The sequence below is a fragment of the Sus scrofa genome, chromosome 9 (assembly GCF_000003025.6).
Source record: "Sus scrofa isolate TJ Tabasco breed Duroc chromosome 9, Sscrofa11.1, whole genome shotgun sequence".
NCBI lineage: Eukaryota > Metazoa > Chordata > Mammalia > Artiodactyla > Suidae > Sus > Sus scrofa.
The window spans coordinates 3702797-3729459 of NC_010451.4; the positions used below are offsets into that span (position 1 = coordinate 3702797).

At 45.8% G+C, this 26663-nt stretch overlaps 4 pseudogenes; 2 read left to right on the plus strand and 2 right to left on the minus strand.

The window, feature by feature from the left end:
- LOC100522693 lies at positions 1756 to 2717 on the minus strand (annotated as a pseudogene).
- LOC110262322 lies at positions 12305 to 13305 on the plus strand (annotated as a pseudogene).
- On the minus strand, positions 15061 to 15805 carry LOC110262323 (annotated as a pseudogene).
- LOC100514669 lies at positions 16939 to 17888 on the plus strand (annotated as a pseudogene).

Genomic DNA, 26663 nt, shown 5'->3' on the forward strand with positions numbered 1-26663 from the left:
TTGGGATACCGAGGGCATGACAAGGGTGAGCTGCATGCTTTCCCCCAGGCATCTATTGCTCTCTCAGGGTCAGAACTCTGGAAAAGAAGTTAAAAGGCAAGATTTCTCTAATGCATATATAAAAAGAGCAAGTTTTGAAATTTCAGACGCATTTTACCTCAACCGATCTTCTCTGGAGTCTAAAGGATATCGTAGCCACAGAGTTTAAGTTGAGTTTCTCCTTATTCATACATTTATCACTACAGGTTGACCAGTTTGCCACGGTTTTTCACAAGGGGCTATCCGACGGACTTGAAGAGGAAGTGATTCCCACATTTCCTTGAAGTCCAATCTACATGCACGTGGGAAGAAACCCAGAATCCTCACCAGCAGATGGAAGCCTCAAGCCCGAAAAGCAGAGTCGGACAGCTCAAGGCTCAGATTGGCTTCCAAGTCCCTCTAAGCCCGGGACCGCAGCCCAATGGTACCTTACAGATCAGGTGGAATGTCAGAAGCAAACAAACAAATGCCCACATGGGACCAAGTGTTGCCCAGACAGAGCCATGTCCCAGCGCCCCAGAGTGCACACTGGTGGACTTACCCAGATGCCGACAGAGCTGCTGCAAGGTTTCAGGCACTGTTTTCCTCCTGCCCTCAAATAATTCCCCAGAGGGGGATGTAGGGCTCATGTGGGCGGGAGGAAGAGAGGCACATCCCTGAGGCCAAGGGGGCCTTGGCAGCTGCTAGGGTGCTCTCTCCTCCGCCTGCCATCCCCACGCTGGAGTTCCTACTTCCCGCATGGCAGAGTGGGCATGACTAGGGCATGGCCTTTCCCCAAGTGTCCCAGGCCCTCCGGCCTCTGAAGGAGGCCTCCAACCCTCTGCCTTCCTGAAAGAGGCTGGCTGCGAGGAGGACGAACTCGGAGCATCTGATCAAGCCGGGGGACCCCTGTGGGGGCCTCCTGACCACAAGCAAGATCCAGGCCAAGCCCCCAAATTCTGGAGCCTAAAAGTGGCCTCTGTACCCCAGCCCCAGTTAGGTCTCAGAGACAGAGTTGTGGGTGAAACAGAAAGAAGAGCTTTGTTGCTTTCCCGGGCAAGAGAGGCCACCGCAGGCTAATGCCTCCAAGCTGTGTCCTCCTTGAGCGGGACCAGCAAGGGGTCTTCCAGGGTTAGACTGAAAGACAGGGTGAAAGACTAAGGCGTCGCTGTTATTCTCCCTCCTCGGAGCATTTCCGAGTCCTCACGCCCAGCGTCTCAAGTCCTCAAGGCATTCACAAAGCAACCATGGAACATGCTTGGCTAGGCCTTTGTAAAGGGGGAAAAATTCTAACTGATTCTATAATATTTTGAAGTCTGGAATGGGAACGTTTTTCACAATGAGCGTTTTAGTCCTGGTCAGGTGAAGAATGGAGAAGGCCATTGCAAAGCACAAACAAGAATGCGGACCAGACACAGAAAGGGTAAGGGAGGTGAAAAGAGAGCAATGAGGAGACACAGGTGTCATAGTTCACGTCCGTTTCCCTTGGGTTAAATACACATCTCAACAAACATCAACACCTTCCTCCTTTTGTGTAAACCCTTGCTTGAAACCCAAGGATTTCAAATAGGACCATCACCGTTGCTTTATTTTAACCTTGAGGCGGTGCCACAGATTCATTATAGGAAGCAAAAAGCTTCAGAGTGACCACGGCTCTGTTCTTCTCCATTAGGCACTCATTAGATGTCCTATTGGGCAGGTATCTGGAGACATCAAAACGTGAGTATCTTCTATGAGTTAGTTGTCCTTGACTTTCAGCTTAAGAACCTTATACAAGCCGTGTCTGAGCTCCTTGTTCTTGAGTGCATAGACCACGGGGTTGAGGGCAGGAGGAATGACATTGTGGAGCACATTGAGTAGGACTGGGATGAGGGGAACCGTCATTGCTGCACTGTGGGTGACGGAAATGACAACGATGACTGTGTAGAAGAACAGGATTAGGATGAGGTGGGACGTGCAGGTGCTTAGGGCCTTGGATGCAGCTTCGGCTGAGTTCAGCTTCAGCACAGAGTGAAGTATCAAAGCATATGACAACATAATCAAACCCAAGTCACTTCCCATGAGTGTCCAAGCCAGAAGGAGCTGGTACATGCTGTTGATGGTCCTGTCATCACAGGCGAGGCTGGTGACCCACGATTCGAGCACAGACAGTGCTCAATTTCGTTTCTGGAGCAGTATTGTCTCTGGGCAGCCAACACAGGCACTGGGATGGTAAGTAAGCAGTTTCTCAGTGCCATGAACACCGTTGCTTTGACCACAAAAGATCGTGTAACTATGGATGTATAGTGTAGTGGTCGACAAATGGCTACATATCTATCCATAGCCATGCAGACAAAGACGCCCGACTCCATGCCTACAAAGCAATGGATGACATACATCTGCAGAAAGCACTCAGGGAGACTGATGGCCTTGGCATCAAACCACAAGATGGCCAAAATCTTGGGCATGATGGTGGTGGCCAGGCCCATGTCTACCACCGCCAGGATGCCCAGGAAGTGGTACATGGGCTGGTGCAGGGTTGCCTCGTGACTGATGATGATCAGGATAAGGATGTTGGCACTGAGAGCTAAGAGGTAGAGCCACGCCAGGGGCAGAGAGAGCCAGTGCTGCCAGGTGTGAATGCCTGGGAAACCCATCAGAACGAACTCAGAGACCTGGCCCTTCGAGCTGTTGGCACCGCTGAGCTCCTGGAACATCTTCACCAAGAGGAAAAACATTCAGGGTGAGGACTCTGAATACTCTCCCTGACGTTGCCTGTTTCCTGGTCTTGAAGGAGAGGAGTGCTCATCCTTGCAGTTCTCATCTTACCATGAACATTTCCTGGACTCTTCTAATGAAACAGAACCTGGGATAACGCAGTTTGTGTGTTAGCTGCGCTAATTATCACAAAAACTCCATAAGCAGGTCATGTTGAAACCATGCTCCAGACCATAGCTCTTTGAGTTTTTAACCACAAGTTCTTTCCTTTAGCCTCTCCGTCCTGCCTGGCCCCCAAGTCTTAAAAGGCTGACTCAGGAGTTAACTATTAGGAAATACAGGTAGAGCTAACAACGGGTTAATGCAGCCTTCATTTTGTCATGTCCTGCCTTGGCGCCCTACCTTCCTACTCAGATGTACCTTCTAGTTAGAGTTAGATGGCACCTGATGTCTGGGTTCCCCCAATGACCTCTTCCTGGCTCAACTGCTTTCTTTTCCTAATGGTTACTTTCTACTTAGAGCTGTGTCCCTCCCAGCGCTGCCTTTTGTCATTGAACCCCTCCCTGACACCCCTTCCCTACAAGTGAGCTTCATTCCAGACAGAAGGTCAGGAAGCGATACTCCCACAGACAACCAGAAGCCCTCCCCGGACCGACTGGCCCCAGAGTTGACGACTCTGAAATGAGCTGTGGATGAAAACTACGACAGACACCACGGTCAGTAACCCTGTCTTCTGAGCTCAGCCTCTGTCCCTCTTTGCTTTCTCTTTGCAAGAGAGGACATGGTTCTGAGGTACTAGCCTGCTGTGTCCTCCTCTGCCTCGCAAAGCAACAAGCCTGTCCTTTCTCTTCCTCAAAGAACTCGGTCTCTGAGACTTAATTGGTGCCGGTGTACAGAGCCTGCATTTGTGGCGACAACGTTACATGCACCTTGTCAAAATTAAGATACAGAGTATCAAGGAAAGTCAGAACCTTGGTCGTTATCTTCCACCGGGTACCACACTGGGGATGGACAAGAGGAAAGCCCTCTGATGCCAGAGCCTGCTTCTTAAGTTTGACATTGCTACCAATGCATAGACTCAGAGCAGTAGCTTTTCTGTCCGAAAATAGTTTAGTAACATATTAGTTGATAGAACATCAGAAAACCTCTTTTCATCAAAGACCTTGGGAATTTGACGATACTCATAAATATGAGTTAATTTTCATGAAACTCTGGGTTATGTTAGCGTAGTCAGCGTAACTTATGTTCTCCAATGAGGAAACTATAAAATGTCTAAAAAATGCGCATGAACATTCTAAAGACAAACTGCGCCAACAGAGAACAAGAGTAGTTGATAGATCTCAGTATTCTGAGTCCAGTTGATTCTGGCTTTGAGTCAGTTTCCCCTACGTGGACATACGTTTGCTTCTTGGAACAGTCCAGACAGTCACCTCGTCATCAGTACAGAAGACATGAAATCAAAACACACTGAGTCTGAGATCGGTGTTATGACGGAAGGCCCGTTATAGCTCTCATATTGTACATAGGTACACCTGATGTAAACATCAACACCTGAACTTGAAAACCGAAGGCATAGTTTTATGATCTGTTTCTACCAGAAACATGCTGTTTACTTTCTTTTCTCTGCAAGCCCTAAATAGTAAGTACACCACACAAAGCCACAACACTTGAACATTCTGTGGTTCAAAATTCTGGTATGCAGAGGGGGGCAATGCTGATGCACACCTGGCGACTCTTTTAACCTTCAACCATGAACTCGTGGTGGCTATCGCTTCACTCTTCTCGTCGTGGGGGTGACTTACACTTAACACTCAGTACAACCTAACCAAAGTCTCCTACTTGCTTAGGAAAATAAGTAGGTATTTATAATAAGCCTGGACAACCAAAGTGTGTTCATTGCAATTGGACACCTGGGGAATTGAACTTTTTTCCATGAAAACCCACTCTTCCTTAATCCTTCTGCCTCCAGATAGGGAGAGGGAATCCAATCTTAAGTCATGCAAATAGTCAATTCATGTACTTCCAGGAACAATCCCCATGTATTCTCTGTCCACAGAATGAGAAAAGGCTCATCTCCACTCCCCTATTGTGTTTCCTTTAGTACCTTTGTCTCTGGATGGCAGACCTGTGAGCTGAAGGCCACCTGCTCCAGCTGTGCCGGATCCTGATGAAGAAAGTACGACTCTGCAGGATATGTACATTTGCAGTCTTGGGCTACTACGTCTCCTGATGTTTGTCCTGGTGAACGAAATAGCTTTAACATGTGTTCTCTGTCCCCAGGCGAGTATCACAAAACACCAGAGATGCTGGTGCTGGTCTGGGAATTAAGCGGCCCTCGTGGAGGAGGAAGAGTGGAAAGTCCCATTTGCAGCCTCTCACCTACTGGACGAAGGAGAGACGCAATTTATCTGTGTGTTTCGATATCTCTGTGCTTGCGTGAGAGTGAGAGTGAACCCAATTGCCTTTGAATGAGTACGAAGGACGTTAATGTTTCTTAAGGTGGTTTGTCTCTTTGCTCCTGGGAGCAAAGGCTGTGTGGGACACACCTGGAAAGCACTGACGGTGTTTCAGAAGGTTTTAGTTTCACTCACACACGTCCACACGTCATTTGACTCGCCAACATTTTCGTTCACGTGAGCATGGGGACGAACGTGGTGGCTTTGTGGGAGTTTGCCAGCAGTTCGGATGTACTTGTACAAATATTAAGCTGGGGGTATTTAGAAGAGATGCCTAAGTGTATATGGAGTAATGATGATGTGATGAGAGCAAAGAACCAATAAAACCCATGCTGATTCTGGTCTTGCAACCTGTAGCAAGATATTGAAAGCAGGACCTATAGTGTTCATTCGTTGGAAAAATACACATGATTTTGGAAGGAGATAAATTGCACCTTTGAAATTACGTAATGTGGAGGTAACTGCTGATACATTTCTTGGTATAAACTTCCTACATATGATTTTGGACAAAAATGGGGGCAGTGCCATATTGAAACATAAATGCTGTCATTATAAAAGACCTTCACAGGTAAGTACTTCAAGGGGTGATTATTCAGCAATATCATGATTTAATAAACGTGCATAATATGTAGTTACACAATTCACTGAAGCACATTCCTAATACGTATGTATCTATACATGACCAGAGAGAGAGAAGATTTTTAGCACAGCGCTCTTTACACTGTATCAGTTGTTATTAAAGCAAAAGTCTCTTGCCATAGAATAATTATTTAAATCACTAAAAAGGTATAATTGAGGCGTTCCCCTCGTGGCTCAGTGGTTCGCAAACCAGGTGAGTAGCCATGAGGATGTGGGTTTGATCCCTGGCCTTGCTCAGTGAGTTAGGGACCTGGCACTGCTGTGAGCTCGGGTGTAGGTCACAGATGCACTTTGGATCCTGTGGTGCTGTGGCTGTGGCATAAGCTTGCGGCTACAGCTCCGATTTGACCCCTAGCCTGGGCACCTCCATAGGCCACAGGTACAGCCCTAAAAAAGACCAAAAAAATGTGTGCCTGAGTGCCTGTTATTTCATTCAAAACGTTGTGCAACCATTTGCACGATGTAACAGCGGGACACTTCCATTGTTTAAAAAGAAACCCTCCATAACTGTTACTCAGTCACCACGTATTGACCTGCCCCTCCAGCCCCTGCCAACAACGAAGTTGGGTTTTGATTCCACGGATCACCTATTCGGGAGAGTTCAAGTATTTGAACCCGCAGCCTCTGGTGTCTTGGGCCTATGGCACATGGGGTCCTGAGAGCGAGATGGCCTCATTGGTGTAAGGTGACCAAGCTGACTAAAGGAGCCATTAGAAAGGCTGTTTCTAGGTGTCTACAGAAGGGAAAAGAGAGCTGCATCAAGGCCTCATTCCTAAGCTGCTGACTGAAAGAATATGCGCAACCTGAGAGTTGAGAGTTCACTGTTATTTGGGGCAGAAGGAAGCCCTAAGTCCAGGAGGCAGCATCTCCAGCTACCCTGAGGAAACCGCTCTAAGGAAGCGAGGGAGGGGCTGGGATATGGAGGCCTTTAGCGAGGAAGGGCAGGTAGACACCCAATGGTCACACACACACAGTGGCCAGGTGCTTTTAGCAATAGACCTAAGACAGGCAGAAACATGCCATGAGTGGTTATCCTCATGGATCAAATCTCCCCCAGGTAACTCTTTTTCCTTCTGAACATCAGGGCAAAGTGTGGCTGACACAGTCACTTTCACAAACCCAGACTCCAATGAATAGACCTAGAATTTAATGCCATTGAAACAATTTCGTTTTTAAAAAAATTATCCTCATATCCATTAAACAGAGTTAAACAAAGACTAATTTATTTTCAAAATAGGTTTGGCCCGTTGACCCTATAGGCTTTGTCACACCAACTCCGCAGTAATTCTTCAAAAAGATTCTCAGACTATTCTCCCCCAAAGACTCTCAAGGTCAAGAAGCCACACCTAGTGGTTGACATTAGATTTTGCCTGGGCAGATGTTTTCCTTGTAGAGGTGGCCCACGTATCTGGAGATTCCCGTACAAGTCAGGAGACAGTCTTTCAAGTCCCTGATGAAGCTGCTCGGAACCCAGTGGTTTCCGGTTTCTGGAGCGACTAGGCAGAGAGAAAAGAAAAGTCTTCTATTTCCACCCACACGTGTGAATTCTCAACTTGCTATAAGTCATAGACGCCTTGAGGGGAATAGATTCTCTGCAGCTGAAAAGCATAGATTAAAATCAGTAATAGGCCAGACCAAGAATTGAGTTCATATTGAGCAGTGTATTGACTCTCCCCTAAGTGAGTTCTGTTCGGAGTCCAGTTTGTAACCACTTCCCTTTTTCCTGGGAGGGCATCAGCCCAAAGCCAAGGAACGTTTTAACCCGTCCGATAAAGACGAGGTTTGCCGGAGCCAGGAAAAGCCAAGGGCCTTCTTGGATTTTTCCTGGCCCTTACTGCTTCTTTATAGCTGTCGGTGACCCACTCTAAGTTTTCTGGTTTGGGAGGAGACTGGGACCATGTCACAAGGACGTCAGGATGGCACCGGTCTGACAAGGAGGGGTCGACTGGTTTTCCTTCTTTTGTGCAAGTGGAGTGGACTTTATCTGCATGTGGTATAATCTTGAACTCTCCTGCGGTTGTTACCTTTTACTTGATAATGCTCTGCCTGTAATAAAAGCTGTCCAAAACATCCAGGTGACTTTTTCAAATTGTTCTGAAATGCTTCGGTGGCCCTCTGAGTTACCTCAGAATTCGCTGGAGAAGAAATTTAATTAGAACTTGACACTTGGGAAGTTTGTTAAAAATATCAAACATGTATGAAATTTGGTCACATTGTGGAATGATACACTCACATAATCAAAGTCATGAAGGATTTGAAAGCAAGTACGAATCACCCAACGATGAAGAAATTCACACAGTTTGCTCCCAGAGACAGCATGTTCCAAGAAAACTTGCTTCTCGTGACCGAGAGGTCAACACACAAACAGATTTCAATCTTTGTGTCTCCTATTACGGACAAGCATATATTTTATTGGTTTTACACACTGAAATGCTTCCTTGACTAGTTTGGTCGTTTTAAGCACATATTACAATTTCTACCTTTAAAAAATGTAAGCTTCAGTGAAAGCCAAGAAAAAAGCAACTGCAAACTTGATGTGATATTGGCATCCTCCGATTAGCAAACTTCAGAACATAGTCCATAATCTCTCACAACGGGCATTTTCCCAAACCAAATGTCTCCTTATGAGGTACAGATGCATATTCAATAAACAGACGTCTTTAGCTTCCCTCTTACTAGAAAACAAAGGTAGACAAGCTGGAATCTGTGCAGCAGTCAGTGTCCAGCATTTCATCTCCTACGTGACCCAGACCTTTGCTGAGTCTTCATCACCTGCTCATTGAGTAGAAGTGTAGCATTTCAAGTTACCACAAATCTGGAAAAACGGATTAAGGTCGATATTTCTCAAACACAATTATTTTATTTTAACGTGTTCATTGAAGAGTTTCCTCTCATTGATCTCCATTTCATTACTCTACAACGTCATTACACCAAATCAATGTCCTGGCAGACAAATGCGGTGACAGATGTGGTATGAACTTCCTGACTCTCAGTAAACTTAGGTACAGCAAAAGTATTATACTTAACCCTGATGACTCTAAAAACATGTCTGTATTAAGAAAAATGTGCTTCAGCAACAAACTTAGACTCACGTTAATACCAGACATTTACGCTCAGTATTTCCCAGATCATGGAAACCTTAAGTTCATTTAGCTTCGTTTCTCTTTTATTTAGAGTTGCTTCTTTGTGTTTACCTGTCTTGAAGCCAAGGAGATAGAGCTCATTGTATCACAAAGGTACATTCAGAGACATACATATATGTCAGCAGAGAGAGAGCTTGGAGCTTATTTTAAAATTTGATCTAGGATGTATCATGCCCAGGCTGTCCTTACAAAGGAAAGCCATCTTTCATACATTTCACTGGTTTGTAATTGCAAGTGGTTTCATTCTGAAGACTGCAGCTCAAGGGGCTGTCTTTAGGAGACAAAACGGAGTTCCCCATAGCTGGCACACGCATGTGCCTACAAGACAAATGCAAATATACCCACACAGAACAAAATCTGATTCCTGCAGGAGAAAGTCAAAACGGTGACATCTAACAGTTTCCTCCACTATTTTTTCAAATGCAACTTCCTCTTTTTAACAGTAAGGAACATGCCCATGGAAGCATAGGGACTCGTGTTGCACTTGACGTGGCAATTCACCTGGCGAAGGCAAGACCAAAAATAGCCCTTGGAATAAGTTGAATTTACCTCCTTGAATGGAAAAGCCTCTTCCCTCTCCTTTCTCTCTCTCTTTTCCCTTCTGCTTGGAACGTCTACTAATTAACTCAAAGTCTTAGGCAAAGTTGGCTGTGTTGGGATACCAAGGGCATGACAAGGGTGAGCTGCATGCTTTCCCCCAAGCATCTATTGCTCTCTCAGGGTCAGAAGTCTGGAAAAGAAGTTATCAGGCAAGATTTCTCTAATGCATATACAAAGAAGCAAGTTTTAAAATTTCAGACGCGTTTTACCTCAACCGTTTTCTGGAGTCTAAAGGATATCGTAGCCACAGAGTTTAAGTTGAATTTCTCCTTATTCTTACATTATCACTACAGGTTGACCAGTTGCCACGGTTTTTCACAAGGGGCTATCCGACGGAATGGAAGAGGAAGTGATTCCGACATTTCCTTGAAGTCCAATCTACATGCACATGGGAAGAAACCCAGAATCCTCACCAGCAGATGGAAGCCTCAAGCCCGAAAAGCAGAGTCAGACAGCACAAGGCTCAGATTGGCTTCCAAGTCCCTCTAAGCCCGGGACCGCAGCCCAAATGGTACCTTACAGATCAGGTGGAATGTCAGAAGCAAACAAACAAACAAATGCCCACATGGGACCAAGAGTTGCCCAGACAGAGCCATGTCCCAGGGGCCCCAGAGTGCACACTGGCGGACTTACCCAGATGCCGACAGAGCTGCTGCAAGGTTTCAGACACTGTTTTCCTCCTGCCCTCAAATAATCACCCAGAGGGGGATGTAGGGCTCATGTGGGTGGGAGGAAGAGAGGTGCATCCCTGAGGCCAAGGGGGCCTTGGCAGCTGCTAGGGTGCTCTCTCCTCCGCCTGCCATCCCCACGCTGGAGTTCCTACTTCCCGCATGGCAGAATGGGCATGACTAGGGCATGGCCTTTCCCCAAGTGTCCCAGGCCCTCCGGCCTCTGAAGGAGGCCTCCAACCCTCTGCCTTCCTGAAAGAGGCTGGCTGCGAGGAGGACGAACTCGGAGCATCTGATCAAGCCGGGGACCCCTGTGGGGGCCTCCTGACCACAAGCAAGATCCAGGACAAGCCCCCAAACTCTGGAGCCTAAAAGTGGCCTCTGTACCCCAGCCCCAGTTAGGTCTCAGAGACAGAGTTGTGGGTGAAACAGAAAGAAGAGCTTTTGCTTTCCCGGGCAAGAGAGGCCACCACAGGCTAATGCCTCCAAGCTGTGTCCTCCTTGAGCGGGACCAGCAAGGGGTCTTCCAGGGTTACACTGAAAGACAGGGTGAAAGACTAAGGCGTCGCTGTTATTTCCCTCCTCGGAGCATTTCCGAGTCCTCACGCCCAGCGTCTCAAGTCCTCAAGGCATTCACAAAGCAACCATGGAACATGCTTGGCTAGGCCTCTGTAAAGGGGGAAAATTCTAACTGAACAGAGTGAGTATAAAAGCCATACTTGGAATTCACGGCCGTCTGAGGCCAACTTTTCAATCATAGCTCATTACTTCATTCACTTATACTTTTGTCTCTTTCCCACCATTTTCAGATCATTTTTCCAGAGCCACAACCACACTGTATTATAAGTGTTTGTAAGTCAAGTTTCCTGAATTACTTAATCTCCCAGAAGATGACTTTTTATTTAATCCATGTTACACATTTGTATGCCTAGCAAGACCTGAGCAGATGCAAACTATTCTCTTTCCCTTTCAAGTAGTTTGAGTCACTTTGAGGATCTAGAACGTGAGGTTATTGGAAAGGAGAAGCCTTTTCAGAAAAGGAGGGCATGTTTTCTATCCTTATTTCTCTGACTCACACTAGGAATAGTTTTTCTAATCCCAAATGGTAGTACAGAATAGACATGATACCCCAGATATGACTCCTGAATCATTGATTTCTTAAAGCCATCCAATGAGTAGAAATGTGCGTGTGTGTGTGTGTGTGTGTAGTATAATCTGTATTTGGAAAGTCTAGGACATTCACAGTGAAAGTCTTCATACTTTTGGTGAACCTCCTGGTGTACCCACAGTATCGACGGCCTCTGTCACCGCAAGAGGAAATTCTCAATTCTTTCTAAGGACTCAAACCAAAGAAAGCCCCTTGAGGCGTCACCAGGAGAAACAAGAGCAAATAATCCAGGAAGGGAATGATAAACCTTGTGCCTTTAAAGTGGAATCCTCTTTGGGGCTGGAAGAAAGTGTTGTCCTTGGGGGTCAGGGGCTGCTCCCCCTCTAATCTCATGTTTCCTCAGTAGTGGAAAGAGAGGCTCGTGAAGTCAGTCGTGTCCAGTGGCACAGAGCAGAGGGCTGGGCTTTTCTAGAGTCAGCCGAGCACGGGTCTCTACACAGCTGTCCCTTCTAAACTCTGAGGGACGCGGGGAGGGGGCGCTTGGTGAAGTCACTGTGCTTGCTGAGGCTGCATCGTGTGCAGGGGTGGAAGCAGGGCCTCTAGAGTCAGAGTCCCTGGTTCTCCGTCTTGGCTTCACTATGCTCTGGCTGTCTAATTTTGACCACTATTAAATTTGGGATCTCTAATTTTGATCAACCTATTCTGCTCCCTTTATCTCTACCCTTTCATGATCTGTGAAAATAGGATAATAAATAGTAGTCACTCTTACGTGTTATTAAAGTGAGAGAATGAATATAAAGCATTTGCATAATGCGATGCATATGACACGTTTTTAGTTAAATGTCCCAGGGATTAACAACGATGTGGAAGATGATTTGGCAATTTCTCTGGGAGAGGTTAAGGGCTCCCTGAAACCGAGTTCTACTAATCTCTAACACAACTCTCCATGGTGACACATTCTGTCCTGCATTTTAAGGACTCTGAATTTCCAGCGTGATCAGGGTCCATTACATGGCATCACCCGGCAACTACTCCTCTGCTCCGGTCTCCGAATTCCTCCTCACTTGCTTCCCTAACTACCAGAGCTGGCAGCACTGGCTGTCCCTGCCCTTCAGCCTCCTCTTCCTCCTGGCCATGGGGGCCAACGCCACCCTCCTGGTCACCATCCGGCTGGAGGCCTCTCTGCACCAGCCCATGTACTACCTGCTCAGCCTCCTCTCCCTGCTGGACATGGTGCTCTGTCTCACCGTCATCCCCAAGGTCGGCCATCTTCTGGTTTGACCTCAGGGCCATCAGCTTCTTTGCCTGCTTTCTTCAGATGTTCATCATGAACAGCTTCCTGACTATGGAATCCTGCACCTTCATGGTCATGGCCTACGACGCTATGTGGCCATCTGCCACCCTCTGAGGTACCATCCATCATCACTGACCAGTTTGTCGCCAGAGCCGCCATCTTTGTTGTGGCCCGGAATGGCCTATTTTCTCTTCCTGTTCCCGTCCTTTCTTCGCGACTCAGATACTGTGCAGAGAAGGTCATCCAGAACTGCATCTGCACTAACCTCTCCGTGTCCAAGCTCTCCTGTGATGACATCACCTTCAATCGGCTCTACCAGTTCGTGGCCGGCTGGACCCTTCTGGGCTCTGACCTCGTCCTTATTGTCCTCTCTTACTCCTTCATCCTGAAAGCTGTGCTGAGGCTCAGGGCTGAGGGAGCAGCCGCCAAGGCCCTGAGCACCTGTGGTTCCCACCTCATCCTCATCCTCTTCTTCAGCACGGTGCTGCTGGTCCTGGTCATCACCAACCTGGCCAGGAGGAGGATTCCCCCGGACGTCCCCATCCTGCTCAACATCCTGCCACACCTCATCCCCCCAGCGCTGAACCCCATTGTTTATGGGGTGAGGACCAAGGAGATCAAGCAGGGAATCCAGAAGCTGCTGAGCAGTTGTAAGTTACCTCAGCGCAATCCTGCTGTATAGCACAGGGAACTATATCTGGTCACTTATGGTGGAACACGATGGAGGATAATTGAGAAAAAGAAGATATATATATGTGTGGCTGGGTCACTTTGCTCTACAGCAGAAATTGTGACAACACTGTAAACCAACCGTAATGGAAAAAATAAAGACCATTAAAAATTTTTTTAAAAAATATATACAGTGAGATATCACCTCAAAAAGAAAAAAAAAAAGAGTTACCTCAGAGCAGATCCACCTCTTGGACTGTTAATAAACATATGGAATAGTTGGATGCTGGAAATTTTTTCACCTTAATTCCTGAACAAGTTTGGATTCTCCTTATTCTTCACATCTCTGACAACCACGAAAGCATTTTTCTGTGAATCTTTGTTTCCTATTGCTTCAACAGAAACCTCCCTTTCCTGGATTCTGTGGTTATTTGAGAATTTTTCCTCACCAAATCCTTAAAGAAAGTCTTGCCAAGCCTTAGCCAAATGGACCTGGATTAGAGTAAGCTTATTTGACCATTAAAGAAACAAAATGTATATGATAGCCTTACAGAGGTCTGCCTGTCCCTGAATTGTAAAAGACCTGGATTCCTTGCTTGTCTCCTGACTCAGCCTGGCAGAGCCCTATGTGGCTTTTTTGTTTGAAGGGTTGATTGGGATGAAGTATAGACGTTTACTCCAGAACTTTGGCTGTTGATGTTGTCAGCTTTCCCTGAACATCCTTGACTCTCTTCTCTGACACCTGTGGCATACGTGCCATCTTCTGGCTCCTTGGATCCTCCAGAACCTATTAATTTTCTGCAGGTGCAGCATTTCCTATTTTTTTCCCTTCTCTCTGCTGAAATTCTTCTTCCATTTTTTGTTTGAAAGGAGAATGACGAATCTCTCTCGAGAGAGATTCGTCATTCTCCTTTCAAACAAAAATGGAAGAAGAATTTCAGCAGAGAGAAGGGAAAAAAATAGGAAATGCTGCACCTGCAGAAAATTAATAGGTTCTGGAGGATCCAAGGAGCCAGAAGATGGCACGTATGCCACAGGTGTCAGAGAAGAGAGTCAAGGATGTTCAGGGGAAAGCTGACAACATCAACAGCCAAAGTTCTGGAGTAAACGTCTATACTTCATCCCAATCAACCCTTCAAACAAAAAAGCCACATAGGGCTCTGCCAGGCTGAGTCAGGAGACAAGCAAGGAATCCAGGTCTTTTACAATTCAGGGACAGGCAGACCTCTGTAAGGCTATCATATACATTTTGTTTCTTTAATGGTCAAATAAGCTTACTCTAATCCAGGTCCATTTGGCTAAGGCTTGGCAAGACTTTCTTTAAGGATTTGGTGAGGAAAAATTCTCAAATAACCACAGAATCCAGGAAAGGGAGGTTTCTGTTGAAGCAATAGGAAACAAAGATTCACAGAAAAATGCTTTCGTGGTTGTCAGAGATGTGAAGAATAAGGAGAATCCAAACTTGTTCAGGAATTAAGGTGAAAAAATTTCCAGCATCCAACTATTCCATATGTTTATTAACAGTCCAAGAGGTGGATCTGCTCTGAGGTAACTCTTTTTTTTTTTCTTTTTGAGGTGATATCTCACTGTATATATTTTTTAAAAAAATTTTTAATGGTCTTTATTTTTTCCATTACGGTTGGTTTACAGTGTTGTCACAATTTCTGCTGTAGAGCAAAGTGACCCAGCCACACATATATATATCTTCTTTTTCTCACATTATCCTCCATCGTGTTCCACCATAAGTGACCAGATATAGTTCCCTGTGCTATACAGCAGGATTGCGCTGAGGTAACTTACAACTGCTCAGCAGCTTCTGGATTCCCTGCTTGATCTCCTTGGTCCTCACCCCATAAACAATGGGGTTCAGCGCTGGGGGGATGAGGTGTGGCAGGATGTTGAGCAGGATGGGGACGTCCGGGGGAATCCTCCTCCTGGCCAGGTTGGTGATGACCAGGACCAGCAGCACCGTGCTGAAGAAGAGGATGAGGATGAGGTGGGAACCACAGGTGCTCAGGGCCTTGGCGGCTGCTCCCTCAGCCCTGAGCCTCAGCACAGCTTTCAGGATGAAGGAGTAAGAGAGGACAATAAGGACGAGGTCAGAGCCCAGAAGGGTCCAGCCGGCCACGAACTGGTAGAGCCGATTGAAGGTGATGTCATCACAGGAGAGCTTGGACACGGAGAGGTTAGTGCAGATGCAGTTCTGGATGACCTTCTCTGCACAGTATCTGAGTCGCGAAGAAAGGACGGGAACAGGAAGAGAAAATAGGCCATTCCGGGCCACAACAAAGATGGCGGCTCTGGCGACAAACTGGTCAGTGATGATGGATGGTACCTCAGAGGGTGGCAGATGGCCACATAGCGTCGTAGGCCATGACCATGAAGGTGCAGGATTCCATAGTCAGGAAGCTGTTCATGATGAACATCTGAAGAAAGCAGGCAAAGAAGCTGATGGCCCTGAGGTCAAACCAGAAGATGGCCGGGGGGGGGGGTGGGGTGTTGGGGGGTGGGGGTTAAATCATGAGAACAATGGCAACCTTGAACTACTGCCTGGAAGGCTGGGGGGAGTGTGTACCTGGATCTCTATGCAGAAGATGGGAAGGGGAGCCAGAAAGGAGAAGGCAGGGCTTGACAGGTGGACTTCACCACTCTCCCACTGACGGAATTGGGAGAGTCAACTTTCATCCTCTTCAATAATAGGTATCGGTACAGCATAGCTGGGTGGGCGTTGCTCATTCTCCTTTTAAAGTTGGCTCTTCCAGCAGGTAGGAATGCTACCAACATGAAAAGCTAGAAATAGAGCAAGCATAAAGCAATCTTTAGGTAGAATCCATACGTGCTCAATCAAACAACTTTGTAGATAAAATGCAAAGTAACCAACGCTGCTTTCAGTTGATAATGTTTAAACATCTATATTTAAAGCAAAATAAATACAGCTGAAAGCTCAGATTGGTGTGGCTGGGGGTCTGGGGCCATTTGTCTGGTGCCTAGTTTGTGCCGGGCTCTGCTACTTATTTGCAGGTGTTGTTATAGTTAAGTTGTAGATACGGTAGTCCATGTCTTCATTTTTTTTTAATGAAGAAGGACCATGGGTACAAATTTAGAGACGCCCCTGGTGTAAACAGCTCTCTAAGTAAGCTCCTCTTAATTTCTGTAAAGTTTCAACTACTCTACCAAAAATTAACCTTGAAGTCAAATATTTATAAAGAAATCATATCACCTGATCCTTCTACATTTGTTTGTTTGCTTGTTTTCTGTTTTGGTCGCCCCACGGCATATGGAGTTCCTGGGCCAGGGGTCAGCTCTGAGCTGCTGTTGCTACCTATGCCACAACTGTGACAGCACTGGTACATTTAAACCATTGTGCCGAGCTGGTGATCAAACCTGTGTCTTGGTGCTGCAGAGACACCAAAGAGCCCATCACGCCAGGGTAAGAACTCCATCCTTTTGCACTGTTTTAAGATAATAAGAGTAGGGCACAAAGAGTAGACAAATGATTTCACTTCGTGCTGGAGACTCTGCTAAAATCCACAAGTTTCACCTAAGTAAAGGCAACTTCTTCTGTCTTCGTGAAACTTGAATCAGTAACTAATTTCATCCTTTCTACAGATCACTAAAAGAAACCTGCAGGAATATTGGACACAATATGACAGCCCACCAAAATGGCACCATCGCCACTGAGGTTTCACACTTCCTCCTGAATTGTTTTGTCAGGTCCCCCAGCTGGCAGCTCTGGCTGTCCCTGCCCCTCAGCCTCCTCTTGCTCCTGGCCCTGGGGGCCAACACCACCCTCCTGGTCACCATCCGGCTGGAGGCCTCTCTGCACCAGCCCATGTACTACCTGCTCAGCCTCCTCTCCCTGCTGGACATGGTGCTCTGTCTCACCGTCATCCCCAAGGTCCTGGCCATCTTCTGGTTTGACCTCAGGGCCATCAGCTTCTCTGCCTGCTTCCTCCAGATGTTCATCATGAATTGTTTCTTTGCCATGGAGTCCTGCACCTTCATGGTCATGGCCTACGACCGCTATGTGGCCATCTGCCACCCTCTGAGGTACCCATCCATCATCACTGACCAGTTTGTCGCCAAGGCAGCCATCTTATTATTGGCCAGAAAATTTCATTTTGACACTGCCCATCCCCATCCTGTCCTCACGAACTCCATTACTGTGGCAGAAATGTCATTGAGAACTGCCTCTGTGCCAACATGTCTGTCTCCAGGCTCTCCTATGATGATATTACTATCAATCGCCTCTACCAGTTTTGCTTTAAGCTGGACTATGCTGGGCTCTGACCTCATCCTCATCTTCGCCTCCTACACCCTCATCCTGCGGGCCGTGCTCAGACTCAAGGCAGAAGGTGCCGTGGCCAAGGCCCTGGGCCTGTGGCTCCCACTTCATCCTCATCCTCTTCTCCAGCACCATCCTCCTGGTCTTTCGTCCTCACTTCATGTGGCGAAGAAGAAGGTGCCCCGGATGTGCCCGTCCTGCTCAATGTCCTCCACCATGTCGTCCCGGCCGCCCTCAACCCCATCGTTTATGGGGTGCGGACCCAGGAGATCAAGCAAGGAATCCAGAGGTTGCTGAAGAAAGGGTGGTGATGAGCACAGCTGAGGCTCTGCCCCCACAGTAGGAGGAGTTTTGGATCCATAATGGATGAGTGGCTTTCTAGGCCTGTAAGTCTGTTTGAGTTTTTCAAGTATGCTCATATTGTACCTTTTTTTTAAAGATTTCACATGCAAGCGATATCATGTGATATTTGTCTTTGTCTGGCTTAAATTCACCTGAAAAGCGAACTTGTGGTTACCAAAGGGGAATGGTGGGGGAGGGATAAATTAGGAGTTTGGGGTTAATTTATTCACACTACTGTATATAACATTGATAGCCAACAAGGACCTACTGTAGAGCACGGGGATTCTACTCAACGTTTTGTAACAACCTGTTAGCGAAAAGAATCTGCAAAAGAATAGATGGTGATTGATAGACAGACAGACAGACGGATATAAAGTTGAAATCACTGTGCTGTACACCTGCTGAAACGAACACAATATTGGACTTCATGTTTTAAGAAAAGAAAAATATAAAGGAAATATAATGAATGAGTGAGCTGAAATTTCTATCTGTGAGTTTTAATCTCAAACTGGATAAACTGGATCCTATGATTCTCTTCAGGACAACGTCAGTTTCATTTTAAGTCTCTTCCTCTCACCTTCATCAAGGCATCTCCTTAACCCTTTCTCCTTTTCTCCCAGACATGTAATCAAAATTGGCCCAAAACCTGAGACTCCTGGGCACATGCTAAAGTTGGAACATTTCTACAACTGTTAATCTGTCAAGAGTCTTATATATCCTGAATACACAGCTTTGCAGATATGTGGGACTGTGTGGTGCGATGTGTTCTTACCCTTGTTTCGACAGAGGGTCTGAATGGGGGAAAGTTTGCAAATGGTGGGAAATTGACTCTTTTTCTCTCACCTTCGACCATCTCATCCGCAGACCTGGTGATCTTTTGTAATGTGCATGGCAAGAGGACAGGATTTTCCTGCAACAATTAGCAGAGTTTTACTAGATTTATGTACTTATTTTTTTGTCTTTTTTTGGCACGTGCAAGTTCCAGGTTAGGGGTCGAATCCGAGCTGTTGCTGCCGGCCTACACCACAGGCACAGCAACCCCAGATAAAAGCTGCATCTGTGACCTACACCACAGCTCATGGCAACGCTGAATCCTTAACTCACTGAGCGAGGCCAGGGATCAATCCTCAACCTCATAGAAAATAGTCAGGTTTGTTAACCACCGAGCACACGGAAACTCCGAGTTTTACTAGATTTAAGAGACTCCCAATTCTCCTCCCCAGTAGATTGTGCTTGGACTTTTATCTTTTTGGATTCAGAGTGTCACAGTTTATCGTATGCAAACACTCCGCCAATGTGTTAAAAGAGTGTAAGGATTGTTATATGCGATCCAGGAAGAAACTAACATATGCATTAGACTATCTGAAGGTTGCTTTTTTATTCTATCACAGATTCTAAGCCATTTTGTATCTTGGGAGTTCTGAAGCTCTTAACACAAAAATGAATAGGATGTTGTTACCCTCAGAAGCTCACATCTTTTTTTTTTTTTTTTTTTGTCTTTTGGTCTGTTGTTGTTGTTGTTGTTGCTACTTCCTCGGGCCACTCCCGCGGCATATGGAGATTCCCAGGCTAGGGGTTGAATCGGAGCTGTAGCCACCGGCCTATGCAGAGCCACAGCAACGCGGGATCCGAGCCGCGTCTGCAACTACACCACAGCTCACGGCAACGCCGGATCGTTAACCCACTGAGCAAGGGCAGGGACCGAACCCGCAACCTCATGGTTCCTAGTCGGATTCGTTAACCACTGCGCCATGACGGGAACTCCATGAAGCTCACATCTTGATTAGGATAAATACAAATCTGATTTTCCTTGTAACAGGAGATAAGAACGGTACTGCAGGGGCAGAAAGACACAGCAACATAGGAAAGCAGTGGCTAGAAAGTTAGAAGCTGAGGTGTAAGCCTTGCACCCCCCAAAGGGTTCTTGGGAAAGAGGTGTTTCACATACTCACCATCTGTAACCTGAGAACAGCGAACAATTACTTTTAGAAGATCTTTTCTCAATACGAGCTTTTGTGCCTCCACAACAGCTTCTAAGGAAGATCTCTCCATGGTCCAAACCAAGACTGTCTCCAAAGCCTGAGCCCCTCCCTTCATTGGAAGCACTTGCAATACATCCTTGGTGGACTTAAGCCTTCATTCTGCAAGCTCTGCCCATTTCGTCTTCTTCTTCATCTCACAGTAAAGAATAACAGACTGTGATTTAAATTACTGCCCTTCATAACACTGGGAAGTACTACCTGAAAAACGAGCAGGTGCTCAATTTAAAAAAAATAATTAATGGTACATAATTCATACTTTAATTGGGGTTAATACATTTCTCAAAGTGAAAAAACAGTCTGTCAAGATCCAAGTTCACACAACAGATAAGCTTTTTCTCTGTTACTTGAAGAGAAACTCCCCCAAATCTCATTCTCGCAAATATTTGACATAAGAAGAATGGTTTGGTTTAAATGTGCATGAATGGATACTGACGGGGGTCCTACAAATAGAAAGATGTGTTTCCAAGGTAAATGTAAGCTGCTCTCTCTTAGGAAATACAAATCGTCCACAAGTTTTCGCACTATTGTGTATAAACACTACTCATCGAGGGCCCCCAAATTGGGAGCCACCCTCTGTACCAGGGTCACCCCGCTTGTTTATCCAACCCAGATTCTCAATTAGCTGCGAGATGAAACATGAATGTAAAAAGGGGCACACTGGGGATTTAGAGCCCATACCCCACCTCCAGGACTGAGGAAATTTTATACAAGCTTTGTCTTCCAAGGAATACTGATAGTTACATTTTTAAAAATACTTGTTTGATGGCTTTGCATCTTTTTTTTGCAACTTTTACACAGATAGAGGACCCATATCAGAGCATTACTGATAGAGTCATCTGATAAACAAGGTGAGCAGGTTAGCAATGGCTTTAGTCCACAAAAATTAAGAATTTCCTCTGAAACAGTCCTCTCCATAAAAACCCACATATTTTTAAACTTTCACATGACCAAATTTAAAAAAAGAAAACATTCAATTATTTCCATAATGCATTTTATTTAATCTAGTATACCTAAAATATTTTTCAACAAAGAATACATGTAAGATCATTTAATAAAATACTGTGCATGCTTTTGCTGTGTGCTGGGTCTCTGAAATCCAGTGTGTATTTTACATTTGAAGGATGTTTCCCTTGGGACTGCCTGTTTTGAGGACTCAATCGCCACGTGTGGCCACTGGCTGCTATATTGATCAGTGCAACACTGAACGTTTGCTTTTCAAAGGCAAATAAAAAATGGGTAGGAGAGTAATTGGGTTGGGGAAAAATGTACCCTTCTTGGAAAGAGTTACAGCTGCATTCTTTTTTCTTGGCTGGGATCTTGCCCTCTTTTTTATGTCTCACTGTGTGGAAAAAGGAAAGGAGGATTTAGAAGAGGCGTGATGACGTCTTTGCCTTAGAACGCCGGCTGACGTGAGCCTCAACCCAGACTCCATGTGTGAAGATGAAATGAAGAGAGTGTCATTTATTGGGTGTTTACAACCTGCAGTCTTCAAATCTTGCAGTGACAGAGCTGAAATGGAGCTTTGGCAGTCACAGAACTTAGTGAAAGATGTAACAGAAACTTTACTCATGATTAAGTGAAAGCTAATAGCGCTTAGAGTAAACAATAGATGTTACCGTCAAAAGTTTATCAGAAGGTAGATGATAGTAATCATAATTTGTACTTTTTCAACTTCTCTTTATGCTCTTTTGTTTCCATAAAACATATGTTCTATGAAATATTTAATAGTGAGATTATTATAATTTATTACAAACATGTGAGCAGAGGGAGTTCCTGTTGAGGCTCAGTGGGTTAAGGACCCGACATGGTGTCCATGAGGATGCAGGTTCGATCCCTGGCCCGCTCACTGGGTTAATGACCCAGCACTGCCACAAGCTGCCCCATATATCGCAGATGTGATTGGATCTGGCATTGCTGTGGCTACAGCGTAGGCTGGCAGCTGCTGCTTCAATTTGACCCCTAGCCCAGGAACGTCCATATGCCGTGGCTGTGGCTTTAAAAAGGAAAAATAAAAAGCACATAAGCTGTCTCTTTAAAGGAAACCTGTCTCTTTAAACCAAATCGCCATTATCTATAAAATGTCAAAGCTCAGATTGGGTTGGTGGACCCTTGCCGTCGGCTCACACATTACCCATATTTAGACACTTCCTCCTTTATCCAGAAAGATTAAGACGGACGTTTGCGAGAAGACCCAGCCGGCCCTGGACGTTGGGCTGGGAGAGCACATACAGGGAATGGTCATGACCCTTGAGGCCAGTATTTAGCACCATGTCACCCCCCACATCTGCTTTGACATCTCGTGGCGAGAGATCCTCGTTTGCTCCTAAGGTTTGAGCAACGAGTAAATGGGCAAGGTCCGTGTTTACAAGTGCAAAAGCCCTGAACCTGGAAGAGGTGGAAGTCCAAGAACATCCATGGGTAGGAAAGACGTAGCCAAGGAGAGTCGAAGGCAGGGATCCAAGAGAGTCACCGCTTGGAAAAGAAAACATTATGAACAATCTTATGCCAATAAATTTGACAAACGTTTGGCAACGAAACAAAATGAACAGATTCTTGAGAGACACAAAGTATTACAACTGAGTATGGTAACTAATTTTATGTGTCAAATTGTCTGGGCCTCGAGATGCCCAGGTATTTGGCCAAGTATAACCCACCCTGAGTGTTACTCTAGGTGTCTCTGTGCAGGTGTTTTCGAGGAGATTAATATTTAAATCAGTGGACTTTGAGCGAAGCAGTTCACAGTGCAGGTGGGCTTCACCTAATCAGGTGAAGGCATGCCTGGACCAGAAGGTCGGCTCTCACCTTGAGCAGGAGAAAATTCTTCAGCTGACGGTCCCAACTTCATCTGCAGCCTTGGCTCTTCCTGATTCTACCTGAGATGCTCATCATGGAACATTAGCCCTCCGGGGTCTCCAGCCTCATCACCCTGTCGGTTTTGGAAATGCCAGCCTCCATATTCATGTGAGCCAATTATTTTATTAATATACACTATATACAAAATACTGTATGTATTTTATGTATAGTATAGATTATATAGATATGTATGTGTGTTCCACACATTTGCACACATACATAAGTGTCCATAAATATATACATTATATATACAATATGTAAATAATATCCCATTGGTTTTGTTGCGCCAAAGACCCTTGGCTGATACACTGACATGAGGAGAAATAGAGGATGTGAATAGAGGAGTTCCTGCTGTGGTGCAGTGGGTTAAGAATATGAATGCAAAGGTTCTGGATCTGGGGAGGTGCAGGTTTGATCCCTGGAGCAACGCAGTGGGCTAAAGGAGCCAGCACTGGCACAGCTGCAGTGTAGGTCCTGGCTCAGAAACTTCCATATGCCATGGGTGTGGCCATTAAAAAAGAGAGAAAGAGAAGAAGAGCTGAGTGGAATTCCATCTACTAAAAAATTCTCTTTTATAACCTTTCCATAAAGAAAAGCCTGCATGTGACTTCCATGATGCATTCTAGTAAACCTTTAAGGACAAAATAATAGTCCTCCTTCAACAACTTAGGAAAGAAAATCATTCTTAAGTCATTTGATGAGAACAGATTTACCCTGATAACAAAACAAGAGTTCCCATCATGGCTCAGTGTTAACAAATCCAAGGAGGAACCATGAGGTTGGGGGTTCGATCCCTGGCCTCGCTCAGTGGGTTAAGGATTCAGCATTGCCATGAGCTGTGGTGTAGGTCGTAGACGGAGCTTGGATCTGGCATTGCTGTGGCTGTGGTGTAGGCCGGCAGCTGTAGCTCCAATTCGACCCCTAGCCTGGGAACCTCCATATGCTGCGGGAGCGGCCCTAGAAAAGACCAAAAAAAAAAAAAAATGCTAGCATAAAGCTACATCAGGATCATGATATTAATATGCCACAATGTGAAGCGTGCAGGTTCCTCAACTCTGGGCACCAGACATCCCAAAAGAAAACAAACAAATAAAGGAAAACTCCATTTTCCATAACAATTATCAACTCAAGATCAAACGGCACTTTGTAATCTTTCAGTGTAGCAAAAATACCTCTGCCTGAGTAGCCTCTTTGAAAAATGCATTTCATTTCTCAGTAACTAAGTTTTTGTTTGTTTCATTTCACTGTTATCATTATAATGTCGCAGTTCAGTCATAGTAAGTGGTCACTGTCCATATTCAATAACGTTCATGCACAATACCCGTTCTCCCATGAGAATGAGCTTGATGCCCACAAGAACGCGTGAATGCAATTATTGCAGCCTTGGAGGGACATGAAAGCAATCCTGCCTGTACATGTGTGAATATTCGGTTCTATATGTAAGTTCTTGGTCTCCAGAGAAACGACGCCCTCACAGCAAGGCTTGGAGACAACGTAGCACCTCGGAGGGCTGGGCTCCCAAAAGCTCTTTCTCTCGGCTCAGACACCACCATCCTTTTCCCTGAAAGAGTACATCCCAGTGGTCCCAAAGGGCATAAGTGCTTTCTTGTCTTGATTTCCACCTCCTCTCGAGGGAGTAGGGTGGGCAGTGTCCCCAGGGCAGGGTCCCTGAGGCCATGGAGGTTATAACAGTCTCAGCTTATGTGGGTTACAGCTCCAGCATCAGCGGAGACCACCCGGTGCGACTGCATCCTCTGAAAGTGAGTCGGGGAAGGAGATCGTGGGGAGGGGCCTGAGGGGCACGGGGAGATTCGCCAGGAGGCCGAGGGGCCCTCTGTCTTCAGCCCAGACCTGTATCCCCGAGCTTCTGCCAGCCAGGCGTGCTTGCGCGGTCTGAGCAGAGGTGGCAGAATCAGTGTCCTGTGTGACAAGAGGAGTCTTCCTGACTGCCTTGGCCCCAGCTGGGGGGTCGTGCACCATACCGGGGTACACGTTCAGCTGGGGCTTGTCCTGGGAAAACGAACGGATGTCTCGGGAGAGCTGAGGAATAGGACCTAGTGGAATGAATTGGGCGCTTTCAGTCTGAGGTCTGGAAATTTAGAGATTTCCCTGCAAGAGAAAATCTGTGAATACACACTTGGTGAATCAGGGGGAGGAATAAACTCGCTGTGGTGACCCATCAGAAAACAAAGATGTGTGAGAGAGGGCAAGGGGAGGGAGAAGCGATCTCAGTTCATCGAAAGCATTTCTAGAAGCCGAAATGCTAGTACTAGAACGATCTGCCAGGGGGGAAAAAAAGTACTTTTTTTGTCTCTATATCCAGTCTGTAAGGTGAATAGACAGACTGGTGGCTTGTAAGTCAAATATATTCCAATAAATTTTTAAAAATACAAAACCCATTGGGGGAGGGAAGAATTGGGAGGGCAGGAATAACACATACGCCCTCCTGTATAAAATAGACGATTAATAGAAGCTACTACAGGATTGCACAGGAAAAGCAACTCAGAAGTCTGCATCACCATATAAGGGGGAAAAGAATGGCTGTATTTACATATATGCCTGATGCACTTTGCTGCACACCTGAAGCAAATACAACATCGTAAGTCAACTACCCTCTAATAAAAGAACATTGGAAATAAATAAAATAAAATCAGCTTTAAAAAAAGGAAAAAACAAAAATAAGAGACAGACTGGTGGGACGGCTTCACATTTAACCAAACAGCAAGGGGCAGTGTCCTGGCAGTGGTTGTGTCTCCTGGTCAGCTTTGGCCAGGCACGTCTGGCCCCTGGTCCCCCACTTCTCCAGGTGTCTGGCACCAGCCCATCTCTGAGCTGCCTCTCACTATCCTTGCTCAGTTTCCCAGCTCTTCTATTTCCTGGGTAAGCAACCCCTAGTACTAAGTTCCTTTTCCCCCAAAAAAAAAAATCTTAGGTTTCTATTTTCAAGCTAAGAACCTGACTGATATATTCAAAATATCAGGGACATGGTATATGCATCATATGAGAGAATAAAATGTTGAATTCACCATTGATGAATCGAGTAAAATAAAAATTTTAGTAAGAAAAATAGCATGAGGCTAAGCAATCCTTTTCATCCCTTCCACATCTCAGTCTGTGCTTCCAGGGTGCTGTGACATAGCTCCGTCCTGGACCCTAGGCATGAATTCGTTCCCCGCATTGGTCTCCAGCTTCACCTGGCTTCCTCAGCTTGACCCTGATGAACACAAGAAATAATTAGCTCTGAGGGCTCAGTCCTGCTCTTGCCATCAACTGTCTCTGATTGCAGAGGGCGACTGAAAAAGGCAGAGAAAAATATACACACACATCCAAGTCATCCAAGTGCTTTAGCCCCACAGATGATAGATTCTCATTGTTTACTGGAAATTATTGTCTGAAGAAAGAAAAGAGAAAAAGGCCAAAAATATTCTTTAAAAAAGAATGGAAAATAAGATGGACAGTTTTTCGCTTCTACTCCCCAGAAATTCTACCCTAGTTCTGGAATAATCTTTCCAAGACGCTCCAGGAATTTTTTAAATATTTTATTTCTTTTAGGTTTCCTTATGGATCCTCTTTTCCGACAGGTGCTTCCCTGTGGCCGGGTCCTCCAGAAATCAGGCAGGGGTCTTTCATCCAGCCTAATCACGGTGAGATTTGGGATTCTGCTAAGAGCGAAAGTGCTGGAATGTTACGGCAGTGGACGAGTGGAGGAGGAGCTGAAATGCCAAGTGAAGTGCAAATGGCAAAGTCCTGATGGAAGGAAGGTGTGTCAGAATTTGACGCCAAAATCTGCATGTGCTGTGACAAAACTAGCTGGTACGACGGCAACTCTTGCATTGGCACAGATGAGAC